Source organism: Micropterus salmoides, unplaced genomic scaffold, assembly GCF_014851395.1.
Source record: "Micropterus salmoides isolate LMB-PRFRI ecotype aquatic unplaced genomic scaffold, ASM1485139v1 Ms_hic_scaffold_6, whole genome shotgun sequence".
Taxonomy (NCBI): Eukaryota; Metazoa; Chordata; class Actinopteri; order Centrarchiformes; family Centrarchidae; genus Micropterus; species Micropterus salmoides.
In genome coordinates this window covers 18873036-18887678 of record NW_024044348.1, presented here as the reverse complement: position 1 = coordinate 18887678, position 14643 = coordinate 18873036, and positions in this window count along the sequence as shown.

Genomic DNA, 14643 nt, shown 5'->3' with positions numbered 1-14643 from the left:
AGAGAAATTGGATTCCTTCCTAATATTTAACCTTCAAGTCAGCTCTAACAGCTGTTGATGGGTTGCTCTACCAGGTAGTTACAAGAGGACTTTTTACATGTTACATAGAGAGGGAATAGCAAAGTGGGAATGTGATTACTTTTCTGTAGGTTATTCAATTACAATGGTGCAAAGAGCAGCTAGGCCATTGAAGCACATCATCTGCATGCAGCTGCACTGAGGGATTTAATTTTACACCTCTACTTGTCTGAACAGGCTGTGTGAGTGCGTGTGGGCGCACACATAGACACCACACTCATATACACGTCGGCAAATGCGCACACATACACATACGTGCACTAACAAGCATACACGTGTGTACACATGTAAAGAGCAATTAATGCCACGAAAGTGGAGTGTGCAGCTAATGGATGGATCATATACAGCCATAATGACTTACTTTGATGTTGGTTGTCAAAGTAGACCTATTTTAGACTCAGAGCAAAAGGCGCTTGAAAATGTCCTGTAATGCTTCCATTCTTTTTATCTCTTTTCATGAGCAGATGTTAGAACAAAGAGCGATGGCATCACTTCCTTACCCTTAGATATCCAGAGTGACTACCATTTAGATTTCTGCTCTTCTTTGTCTCAAATCCAGATCAGTGTATAAAAATATGAAGAGTTGCCTGATCCATGGTGCATCTCACTGACTCTGTGACCATATTAGACGCCAATGAATATTTAGTGGCTTCATTTATAGGCCAGTTTGATCATATCCAACCACCATCTCTTGTGCCAGTCTATGAGAAGTGTTGATAAGAGAGCAGGATGTCATCAGGCTCTTTTCTCAAGTCATTAAGTCATGCAGTTTATTCCAAGCAAAGTGTTTCCCATTTGAATGAGCACATTAGCGAATGTCTTATGATAATTAAGAGCTTGAGTTGCAGAATTGCAGAATCAGATTCATTAGTAGAGTCACACATTTTTTATTAGCACCTTATTCTGTTCCAGGGCTGCAGCATTGCCTGACGACATGCAGCTTTCTCCCTCTCCACAATGAGGACTAGAAATTTAAGTACCGAACTTCCATGATTAGAGAGGGCATATTATAAAACTTCACATCATGGATTTGAAAGAAGTATATTTAAAGTAAATTTAGCTGATTTTATGTTCCCCAAGAGAATTTAGGTCAGTTTGCTAAAGCATATTTCAGGCGCAAGAAAGCAATCCAATAAAGTAGTCTGGTACAAATCTATAGATAAATGATGCTTCACATTCAATTACAGTGAGGATTTTATCTTTACTTTTCAATGATTTTGTCAATTAGTCAACACAGTGTTTCTTAATTCATCAAGGACTCTGGCCTTGTATTAGTCAGTGTGTAAGCATTTATTAGATTAGCAAAGGCAGGGGGAGGGAAAGGGAAAACACATTAGGTGACATAGATGTTTTTTGGTTAAAATAAATCCACTACTAAATGAATGATCCACATTCTACTGAAGAGTTTTCTGTTATTTAGGAATCGTCTCCGCTTCTTGAAGTGGCTTTGTATAGAAGCAAAACAAACAAAGCTGGTACCCAGTCCCCTTATTCCTTGAGTCTTGACACACTGACTATCGAGCACATACACAGCACACCAAACTAATTCACTGGGGAGCCCATGTGGGGACTATGAAAATATACTCACAACACAAATTAATTGGGGGAAAAATAACTAATTCTGACGTTCCCTGAAGATGGTCTTTCATCTTATAAATAGTGGCTGCAAACTTGAGTATTTTTGCTTAAGTAACACAGCACTGCAGATGATAGGATTCGTTTGGCTCAACCCCAGGGGCCCAGCATGACAAAGAACACTTGTTTAGCAACTGCATAAGCGGGTCCCAACATGGGCCTGTGAATGTGCCCAACCTCACCTAGAAACCTGCTCCATTTGCATTCTGCCTCTCCAGACACCAGGCGACAGAGTCTGAGGGGATTCAGTGGCCCAGAGATGGCATTGGAAGCTCACACATAAATTAGTCTTTATTCTCCCTCACCCCGTCTCTTTTCACCCACTGCCGCTCCTCCCCTCTCCCCCTTATTTGTCCCATGGCTTCATCACATCACAGTTCATGTAAAGGAGAGAGTGAAATCCAACTTTAAAGTTACTCCATCTAATTACAATCTGTATTTACTTTCCTGGGGCTGCTGTGTGAGCCAGCATATTGGCTTTTTAAGTCTTGAAGCCAATGTTTAATTCAGCATTGAACATGTCCTTTGGAATAATAAAACAACAGTGTAAAATAAGGTTCAGGCCAAATCCAAACCCACAAAGCTCAACCCCATGCTTTATATTGGCCAAAATGTATACAATAAACTATAAACTTTTCTACATCCCTTTTCAATATTTTTAGATTAGATTTTTTACATCACATGCTGGCAGAGTTGTTATGCATACTTCCTTGCCCCAGACACAAGTATCCTTTTAATTTTCCATGTGAACATTTTTTGCCATAACACATTCAATACATACATGCCATAACCATAACACATGACCTGAAACAAGAGAATATCTTTTGGCGTTCAACCCTCCAGTTTAACAAGCTGGTCTGGCAGCTCATGGTGGCCCAACCAAAAAACTTTACGTTGGCTCAGAGATGCTCACAAGTCACTGAGCAAGAGTCCAAGTCAAGTCTCAAGTCTCTCGTGGTTATTGCCAATGTTATATCACCTGCTGTGTTCCATCCAGGCTGCTTATAAAACTGCATAGCTATAAGGAATACTGTAACTGTAACCTGTTTTTCATTTACAGAGCACAGCCATGTAATGTGCAATGCAATTATTGATGGCTCCCCAGACTCTTAAACCCAGTGTAACTTTTACTAAATAAAACTGTGACGTTGCATAATCAACAATAAACCTGTAACCTGTTTTTAACTTACAGGGCACAACCATGTAGCCTAATGTACAATGCGTCTACAATTAATGACTTATTATAACCTTATAAACTACTGTAAATCAACAAACCCTGTTGACTCTCAATCCCAGTTTGATTGCATTGCACAACCATGTAATGTGCAATGCAATCAATGACAGCTTAAACTACTGTAAGTCAACACATCCCCCACTCTCAAACCAGTGTAACGTTATAAATAAATAAAACTGTAAGGTTACATGATCAACAATAAACCTGTAACCTCTTTCTAGCCAATGGTAATAATTAACGAGATGGCAGCCAGTGGGACGTAAATGCTTACGTTAATCGACTACCACATGTTTGGCAAGTAAACAAATGCTCATTCATCTTTTCACAACGAACGACAGTCGGAGTTAACCTCTCGTAGGTCGTGGCTGAAGCAAGAAGCAAGCTAACGTTGTTAACGGTGTTTACTCACAACAGGTTATTAACCTATTTGCATTCAGCACTTCTTTGTTTGGGTCTTGTTGTGTGAAGTTTTAAAGCCAAAGTTTATGATGAATGGCGCAGCAGCTGCGGTGTTTGTTGTCCTCTCTCACGTGTGGCAGCGCGCAGCAGATACTATGTGTTAGTAGGCAGGTTATAGGTAACGGATGGAGGGAATAATGGCAAGCTCATCAGAAGTTTCCTAAAAAATAAACATTGTTCACGAGTCCGGCACCTTGAAACCGAGTCGAGTCTGAAGTCTTTTGAGGACGAGGGTCAAGTTGAGTCTCAAGTCACTGTGTGTGCGTCGCATTCAAGTCAGAGTCTCTAACTCGAGACCCCATCTCTGAGTTGGCTTTTCCTTTTATTTGTAACCTATCTGTAGTTGTATGCTCAACATGCTAACCTAACATCGTTTACAGTGGTTGTATTATTCTATTAGCGGCTATTAAGGCGTAAACAGTAAAAGTACACAGACAAGAGAAACACTCCCTCCAATCTGCCCATCTAATGGGTAAAAGGGAAGACAGAAGACCACTGCGGTGTCGACTCTTTGAAATGCCACCCCCCACCCAATCCTTGCCTTTCCAGACAGTCACACTCTTCGTTGGCACATCATTTGCTATTGCCGCAAATGCAATCATTAATTTAGCCTTCCCAATGAAACTTCATATACCCATGACACATATTTTCTTTGTCTAATTAAATATAATTTTGAAGCTCTTTAAATCCAACTTCATCCAAATGCACAATCTAATTTTTCATTTGCTTTTGTACATGATATAAGACATCAAGTCAATAATTTATTAAATTACTTTTCCCATTCATTTTCTTCTATCTATAATTGATCTCTCCAGTTGAAATTCTGTTGTTCCTCTTACTCAGCCAGTCTGCGGAGAGGCTGCGTGACATCACTGTGAACAGGGCTTGTACCTCCCCATACCCTCACTGGAAAACACACACATCCAACCCCCCCCCCCCCCCCCCCCCCTCGCCCAACCACACACACACACACACACACACACACACACACACACACCTGCTTGGGGCATCCTTACAGTGTGTATAAAACACAGTGCTTCCTAAACTCTAAGTACATTAACAATTAAAAGCTTGATTGGCTAAGTATTTTATATAAATAGTGTGATTTTGTGACGTTTCCTTTTTATCATTATTTTTATGTATTTACTAATATATAACTGGTTTCTGAAGAGGTGTTCAGTTTCCATTAGATGTTTAGTACTGTACACAAGCACATGAGCCATGATTAAAGATTCTCTCCATACTCTCATACTAACAAACCACAGGTTTGTTTGTTGCCTGTTCTTGGTTTACAGTGCCAGTACATTAGTAAATTTTTTCACACATCAAAATCAAGCATAAGCCCCGTAGTATCATACTTTGCTAGCTGGGGCAGTTTATTAGTTTTCTCATAGTCTCATCTATCTTTTCTGTAGACACCACTGCCAACAAACAACAAATGCATAAAATTAGGAAATAGACATAAATGTGAACAATTTGATTTTTTTCAAGCAATTACGGGTAAGTTACCTTAAATTGAGAATGACAATTGGGCATTTTTCATTTTATGCATAAATGAATCCATAATAAACCCACACTGGTTAGTAGTCTGAATGCTCATCTGCTCATTCCTCTCTTCCGCCACTCTCAGTGTTTTGCCAGGAGTGACAGCAATGCTACAAGATGAACTTTGACGTCATGGGTAGTCCCTCCAGTTTTAGTGGGTCCCACATTATTTCAGTGTTGTAAAGGACTGTTAACAAGAGGAATTGAATCCTCCTCTCTGTGAAATTAAGGAACTGCTGCTCAAGGAGGTTATGTCAACAGTTCCAATAAAGGGAGAGCCTCTAGTCTGGCTATTTCCTGGTTCCCACAAAAACAGGGCCCCAGACCAATTCTTGGTTTGTATCCACTGAATGCTTGCAGAGCCAGTATTCCTTTCTGCTCAATCGCATTAAAAAGGCTACTAAAGCTGGCTCAACCAGGTGGTCCACCACTGTAGGCTTGAAAGATGTTGATTTTTATGTTGCAGTGTTGCCCTGACATGAAAAGTTTGTCTGTTTAGCTTTCTAAGCAGTGGCTTACAAATATAGAATGCTGCTTTTCAGCTACTTTCTGGGGGCCAAGGTTTCTGTCAAGGTACTAGAGTCTTCTTCTTCCTAAAGGCCATAATATTATTTGGGCCTGGTCTAAAGATTCAGCAATGTTCCACACAGTGCAAGTTGAGGCTGCACTCACCTGGTAAGAAAAAGATGGAGAGCTCCCCACGGCCAGCCAAACAGGTGCTTTATCGAAGAGTAAAACTGACTTCTGCAACACTAAATGACAGACCCTGTCCATATACAACAATGACAGCTTTTATTCTCATGCATCTGTCAGGTTTATTGGTAGAAGCTCACTTATATGTTCTCTTGGGTCTCCTGCATATGAGGTGCATGCAGATATGCTTTCAGCATCTGGAGTTGGACCTTAAATATCACATACATCACAGCAGTTAGGCAAGTCTGGTCCACTGGAGAGACCCTAAAGTTCACCCTTTTGTGAAAATACCCACCAATTTATCTGTGAACAAACAGGCTCCTGTTGGAAAGGGATTGAACTTGCATGACAGTCCATGGTCTTTGAGCTCCCGAAACCAAAGGCTATAACATATGGTACAGATCCAGTGGAAGTTGCAACACAGTTTTATGTTTTGATTAAAACACCTTTGTCTGGCAGGCACATACTGTGATGCATTAGTGGATTAAGGACAGTTACAATAATAAAGAATTTGCTGTGGCAGAAATGTACACAGTGCCTTGCAAATATTGGAAAGTGTTTAAGTTATTAGTCTTATAAGTCTAAGCCATGTCTGATGTCTGCCACAGTGCTCTTTGTTTGTCCTCTTCAGTAGCTGGACAGAGTGTGAGACATGCGGTTGCATGAGATCTATATTATTTGTGTGGCCCTGCATTAGAGATGTCTCTCTAACTTGCCAAGTCTTACACTCACAGAATGGCTTGCAGGGTTACCCTCTCCCTTTGTGACCATGGTTGTACTGTACCATCAAGCTTGGAGCATAGTATTTTCCTTTCCCATCCTCCATCACAACAGGGGCCGTAAAGGCACCTGTTCCTATGTTACCATTTCATGTTGATTTCATGTCATGCTGGTGTCACAGCAAGTGGTGCGAGTGTCATGTTTTGCCCTCTAAAGCCTATAGAGAGCCTGTTAATTGTATCTGCAGTTCTATGATGACAGGCAGAGCGTTTGCCCTTTTAGATTGCCACTGCACAAATTGCTGATATGGTGAGTGCCCAGTGGGGTCACGCTACCACTAATATGGGGTCAATAATATTTGGGTCAATAATATAGGTCGGGAAAAACTATGCTTGTCTTGATTTAGCGAGCAAGTACTGTACATATATTCTTCAGGTAAGGTTCCACAAAGAAGAGGTGACTGGCTTGGAGGGTATTACCGACCAACGAACCAATCATCTGGAGCTGCATGCAATCAGCGACAGACTGCAGATTTTAAGAGGCACGCGCCAGGGCAGCCGCATGACAGCCACAATTATGCAATTGCAGAGGTTTGCTAGTCCACATGAAAGTGTGTGAAGACCAGTAGGAGAACCATGCAGGGGGGTCTTAGTGGGACTTAACATTTGTTGGTGATACATGATTAGCAGCCTGTGTAATGGTCTGTTAACATTTGCTGTATTACCTTAAAAATGTATTCAATGATTACTTCAGAAATGTTAGAGTAAAATAGTTCAGTGATCAGTGAAGTGTACATCAGGTCAAAGGCAGAGTGAGATATATGAGATAATTATCCTGATTGCGTGTTTTCTATCTGAACCCTTTAATATCTCCAGTGACGAGTAGAGAACAAGGGTCTGACAGCAAGGACAGACAAGGAGCAGTCTTGGAAAATTGGTCTATAATTAAATGTTTACATAATTTGATGGTTCATTTTGGTTCATTTTAAAATTCAAGTGCTTCACTGAAACAATTTCCTCTCGCTAATTACAATTTCCTGCTAGACTGACAGTTACAATGCAATCTTCTGATCTTTGGAAAAGTGGTTTTGATTTATTATTTCTGCCTTCATCACAGTAGTTAGTGACAAGAAATGAGTTTATAAAATAAGAGCTCAAATTATCGGGACCTTTGACCTATACAGCTGACTCATTATACGTCAAAGAAAAGCTGAACACGTTTGACAATTGTGTACAGTAGAAGATCAGAGGAAGAAATAGATTGTTTCATTTTCTTCAAAACACCTTTCTGCTATTGAAATGAACTGCAGTGACATCAAACATTTGTGGCTGTGGAGTTTTCAGAGGGAAGACAGACAAAATTATTTGATGCCATCTGATGCTCACCAATGCTGAGGATCACAATACAGCTAGTAGACACACAGGAGATTATTCATGGAACTCACGTTTATTATCCTGGAGAGATGGAACAATGGTTTTCTGTTGTGGGAAGTGAACAGTTAGAAGTTCTAACCTGCCAAAACAATCACTCTATGCATTTCTCTCAGCAGTGAAACAACAGAGGGTTGGAGGGATGCAGGGATGCAGACATCTATGTCACCCTTGGGTGTAATCTGACTTAGATAAATATTTGCCATGTAGTCTGAACATCACACAAAACCATTGTGATGCTCTTGTGAAACTTGCTGTGATTGCTTTACTCCACCGCAGAGATGGATTTTAGCCTTCAAGTGACTTTCACTTTAAGGGCCCTTCTTTGCTACAATATCTACAACCAGGCATGATATGCAGCAGAAAGTGGACTGTATCTATTTAAAAATCAATGAAAAATAAATACTGAAATGAATGGAAATATTTAAAAAAGTCTTTATGTCCAAAGCAATGTGAATAGGAGTTTTACGTTGTATGTTCAAGCTTTATTCCCTTTAAAAACCAGACAAATAGGTGGGTTGAGTATTGGCATTGACACAAATGATATTGCTTTGTCTTTGAAGAGCTCCGGTAAAGCTGTTTTCTGAATTTCTGCTTACCCTACAGCACTCCGGCCCATGTAGCTCGTGTTTTACCATCACACACATCCATCACTGAGTCAAGAATCATATCAATACTTGCCCATTTCCCCATTTGGGGAGAGCTGAGTAGATCAATTCATTTAAAAGGAACCACAGCCAGACATCCGTTTTAGAGATTAGAGCATATATTGGCCAGTCATCTGATGGAGGGTTTGAGGTTCATTAAGTCAATGGAATCCTTAATCAATAGGGAAACTTTAAGTCCAGGCTTTTATGGTAGAATTTCTACATGTGTGTGCATGTGTGTCTTCAGCACTAAAGCAAGCCAAGGCCTTATCACAATGTTCACATTTAATTCCTAACTATTGTGTATTTTATCTGACGAAAGGCCAGAGTCATGGCCAAATATCTTGTGAAAAATATTGTTAAAAATATTGTGAAAAATTGTGAAATGCAGTCTCTGAGAAAAGGTTCAACAAATCTGTTTCATAACCTTGGTGCTGTGTTGAGGCTTTGAGACAATAAAAATGGGGAAATATTAGTGAGCAGTAATGTCTTGTTCTATTCTCAAAGTCAGACAACTGGTAATATTTGATAGTCAAAGACAAAATATAAAGACACATGACATGCATCAAATGCATTCTGTCATATCCTTACAATATGGTCCTCAATCAGTGGGTTTATGTAAATCCCGCAACTCAAGTTTCTGTCTACAGTCCAGCGTATCCCTCTGCAGCTAAATCATGGGGCATACTCTGGCCGTGATTCTTAAGTGTCACTTGTGTCCACCTGAATTATTGTTTGTGTGTAATGCAGGGGAAGAACCGGCATGCAATGAGAAGTGGTTGTGCCCTCTGATTGATTGTTAAGTGTTGTCCAGGAGCCCATTGCCAGACTCCACTTAACGGCCTGCACAGCAGAAAGCAATCAGTGGCTGTTACTAAGGGTCTCGTGGGGATGGGTCCGGTCATGATTGATCTTCAGTGGATCTCTGAAGATGTCTCGGAGAACTGGGTTTCGCCAGAGTTGTTTTGAGGTCGGTGAGAGTGCCCATCGGACTTGAATGGGTGGAATCACATCAACTGAAAACTTTTGATAGCTCAAGACACAAAAGCCGGAAACAATTTCTACTAATTTAACTTTTCCTTGTTTGGAGAATATGGGATGTCTTGGTGTGTATCTAATGATAAGTGGTATTACCCTATGAGACGGGTTAATTGACATGACAAATTGTGTGCATTTGCATACATCATTCATTTTGTATGTTAACGGCAAATGACTGCATGAAGTGTTGTATTAGAGCCAAACAGTAAATCCCAGTGGATATATTGCATGTCTCCCTGCGCTACAGTACCTGAGGACACACATGGAGGACACACCCCCCCACACACACACACACACACACACACACACACACACACACACACACACACACACACACACACACAGTCGCCTCTAGTACCAGGCAGTATAGCTGTCGGCTCTCCAGTGGTGTGTCAATGTGTTCAGTGACCACAACGCCTGGTGTTAGTCTCATTACAGAGGGATCAAAGGGACATGAGCTTCATAGCAGCAGGGACTCTCTTCAGCCCCCTGAGAAGCAACTCCTCCTCTAATCTCAAAGGTCGCATTTAGTCATTCAAATATAAAACAGCATCACATCCCTCTCACCCATGTAACCTGCTGGAGTCTTCTCCAGAGCCAAGGTTCAGAGGAAACAGTAAAATGGAAGAAGAATGGAAAACTTGAACGTGAACGCATGTAACATGAAGAACAACCTCCAGTTTATCCTTTAGCAATAATTAACCTCTAAAGTGCCGAAAAATATATTATCGGCACATGTTGATATTTAATCTAAACAAGTAAACAATGTTATTTAAATATTCAATTATTATTCTGACCATACACAAACAATAATCCTCATTAAGAAGTCAGAAGTGGGTTTGTCCATGTAATATGTTATACTAAATAAATCAATTTAACATGTGCTGTGCGGAGTGCTACTGCAGTCAGAAGTACAAACACCGCTACAAATGCACAATGTTCACAATTAAAATCATACCAGTGATTTTTGTCACGGAATTTAGTTTTCTTCCGTTAAATGACACAGTGAGTGGACAATGATGGTGGCAGCTAATAACATTGCACTGCCAACAGCAGTTCCTCGGGATCTGAGCAGCTGCTCTGCAGTCTATATTGGCCTGTTCTTCAAGTGGAGAAAAAAAGAGCAACCTAGATGAGAATTTTGTGCTTCAGTGGCTATTGAAAGATGAGGCAATAAACTGCTAAACTTGAGTAATCACACACTCCCTGAGGAATTTCTCAAATGGGGATGGTCAAAAACCTTGAAATTTGAGCCCCTCACATGCGGCCTAGGCTTTAACATTTGATGAGATTCATTATTGTAGGGAGCTGAATACAAGTGTCTTCTGATTACAGGCCACCATTAAAAGTTCCCACCAGTGTGCATTTCCGTGGTGGAACGTCAATGGGATTAAAATCTCAATTCACTCCAGTCAATTCTCCAGTAACAAGATTTCATTAAAAGCAGGCAGGGAAGAAAATGGACTCGAATGCACTGAAACAGCTGGACTATAAATTATAAAAATGTGCTTTCTGCTAACTGAACACACCTTCAGCTTGCAGATGCATTATTATTTAATGTTCAGAGGAGCTGGTTTTATGTAAATTGCAGTCTTCTATTCTCTTCCGTCCCCTTCTCATTGCCAGGTACTTCCAAACCAAGCAAAGGGAGAGATTATGCAAACCAATTAACATATGAAAATAACGTATTAATATACTGTCTCTGAACTGTATCCAATCAGTTCCTTTTCACTGGCGTGTGTACAAAACAATTAAAATTAAATTTATACTGCTCTTCCTTAACATATTCTGCAGCAAATGGAGTCAGTGAGCAAATGCTGACAAAAGTTTTACAGGCCTGTGTTCTTCCTTAAAGGCACACTGACTTTAAGAATATTTATAAGAAGCCATGCTAATAAATTCCAGTCTTTGTTTCTCCCTAATGATGTGTGCATCTGAGACAAAGCAGTGAAATCCATAGCGGTAGCCAGGTGCTAATGAATGGCTTACATTATGCTGTCCGCTAATTACTAGTGCACCATAAATAAAACACAAGACAATCAATTAGTGGTAGATGTGTATTTGTTAGTCATGGGCAGCAAGTTCCTCCAGGCCAAGGTTTTGCAACAGACATGCCTCTTCAGGGTGTAATTTTGAAATGGGCAGGATGAGTTCAGATAAATCACGTTTTGAATGTTACCGAATGCACTTCAGGCAATGTATTTCTACTAATACAGATTACGAGTAAGTAAATATCTTCACAGTTTTCAACCCAGAGGTGAGTAAAATGTTAAAATGCACATGAAGCAGAAAGTCCTTTCCACTGAATTAGACAAAAGAAATCCAACAGGCGGCCATCATCTCTCTGCCTTTTAATGGAGCTTTGCAAAAAGGGCTTTCTCCTCCACTTCATACAAAGCTCCTCCAGTTTCCCAGACACCAACTGGCTGACGTATCACACTTGATTTGAACCAGAGCAGGGGAAATCAGAGTGCATTAACACTGCATGTAGAAGGCACTAACTGAATGATCCTAGCATTATGCGGCCTCTGGCCTGGCCTATCTGCGTAGTTTGATGCATAATTTGAACATTAATGTAATTTACATTTTTACACAGTCCCAAAAGTAAACTGATTAGTTGATAGTTATCTACTAATGTGCCAAGAGGACCCACATGTCACTTGCATGCAGGCAGAGGGACAGGATTACACATGACGAGGTGGGCCTTGCAGCACAGACAAAGAGACGATGCTTACCAGAAGGATAGACACCAGAGAGAGGTACCGCACGCCCATGCGCACAAACACACATGACAGGATCTATCTTTCTCCTTTATTTTCAAGGACCTTTAACAGATCATACCAACAAGGTGGGAAAACGTAACAATTCATTTGGTAAATATAACATTAGGTTCTCGGTTGTTTTTGCAGTTCTTAGACCATAACATCTACAAATATGTGTTTGTGCAAAGTTTCAAGAGCAGTTCCCTGATGCCAGACATCATATTAATCAATCTAAAATTCTAATTTAAATTCAAAATGTATCAAAAGTATTTCTGGGCCATCAAATGTCTTTTATCTCTGTCCCGGCAGAGTTCCTTCTTTTTCATGGGACAAATTAGTGCCCCTGTAGATGACAGAAGCGCTTTAAAGAAAGTGCAACCGAGTTGCAGTCCCATGATGCAACACTCCCGGTGGTTACATCTGCTCCATTCTTTCATCTTTCTCCATTGTTAGGTGGGAGCTGTCACATTAGGAGGAGAATCGCGGCTCCTTCCCACCCCCAAGTACCCTTTTTCCCATTCCAGCAGTTGGCAGGGTGGCAGGCCCATACAAAGGAGCGTGCACCAGGAGCACAGAGGGGAGCACCGTTAGAGGAAAAACAGTTTGGGAATTAAGGTCATTAATTTTCCACTTTCAAGGGCTGCCACACAGACGGAGATAAAGTCAGCATAAATATTCCGCTGAAGTTTCTCCTGTTTTTCTCCTCTCCCCATTTTCATCGGCAGCCCATTTATCTCCATGCTGTCAATTAGAGGCAAAAGCAAAGAACTAATTAGGAACTGTGCAATTTTAATTAGCTGTTTTGATAATTAAACTAATTGGTTCCCTTGTGTTTCTGCAATGTGTGCTGAGAACTTTTTTGATATCTGGGCAGCAGATTTCCCATCCGCTGGTTAATTAGTCACTTTTGCATTAAAAAGGAGCCTTCCTTAATAGCCTTAATTTGCAGTTGAAAAGAGAATCTACCATCAATAATTTGTGTAATTGGTAACCGTTTGATTGTAATTTAGAGGCACGGCCGGACAGCTCGGCATGTCTAATTCCTAATGACTAGGATTAAAGTTGGATTAACTGTTTGGGAAAGGGATTCACTCGCCCCTCTTCCCTATCCACCAAATGACACCTTGTCTACATTTGATTGGTCATGAAATTCAAATTGACTAGGTGAACAGCAGGACTTATACCATTCATATTACTTTCTATATGGTGAGCCTGTCAGGTTAAATCAAAAAGATCCCCCCCCCCCCACGCTGTCTACAGAGATCCACAAGGAAGTAGTTACAATGTATTATGTGATGTGTTAAATCTCTGCTATCAAACCCATTTGTGTACAACTCTGGGGGGGAGCATAGCCAAGAGCAGCCACTAGGAGGAGCAGAACCTTAAATCTCAGAGAAACAAAGTAGGTCTCACTGTTCAGTGAAACTTCATTCAAGTAATAGGCAATGCTTTTCTCTCCGAGCATAAAAATGCATATTAAGCACAGTGTACATTCACTAACAGTAACTGAATGTCTGCCTTACAGGCCTAAACTCAATGCAAAGATGGTGACATTACTATATATTATTTGGAACAATTACTTACCAAACTGCTGTTTGCTACAGTAGTAGAAACACCAGGGGAAATCACACTGATGTTTACAGGTGTCAGCTTAATGCTTGATTGCTTTTGAATATTGCTAGAAGCTGAGAAACCTGGACTAAAAGCATATCATTCTGCATCTTAACTATCAGGCACCATCTCTATATTTTTACAACGTAGAGCCCCGTCAGTGGTCTGATTAAAAAGGACCATTCATCCCACTTAGCCAGAATACAATTAAGGGACATGGCTTTAAAAGCCCAGCCCCGAAGCCTCTCCCCAACCCACATAAAAGGAGCACTCTCCACTGAGCCTTGCCTGTAAATATCATGTTTGATATGAGGTTTTAATCTGCTTAGCCATTCTGAACTATAGAATGGGCTCATCCTCTCTGTGAAACCTCTGTCCAATGGCTGTGTGCCTGAGGACGAATAGGAACACAACACTAGTGCGCTATCTGATTAGGTGGGGTTAATTACAGAGCACTGTTTTGTAGTGGCTGCATTTGAGAGTTGCCCATAAATAGATGGGCATGGTTAATGCATGCTCAGAAATGAATTTTAATTAACTGTGTATCAGAGAACCCCACTCAGGGGCTTGTTTCTAGTATGTACTGACCCCGCTGCTGGATGTGGAGTGGGAAAGGGTCTGCACTCAAGACACTGTTAGAGGGGCTGAAGAGTACACCATGCCCTACATGAGCCATGTATTATAGACACACAAAATGTTGTGTCTGTACACAAAGGTAATGTTGGTAATTTATATTGATGAGAACTAGCCTGATTGAGAGCCACTGTGCAACCTGCCCATGTCTTCACAGT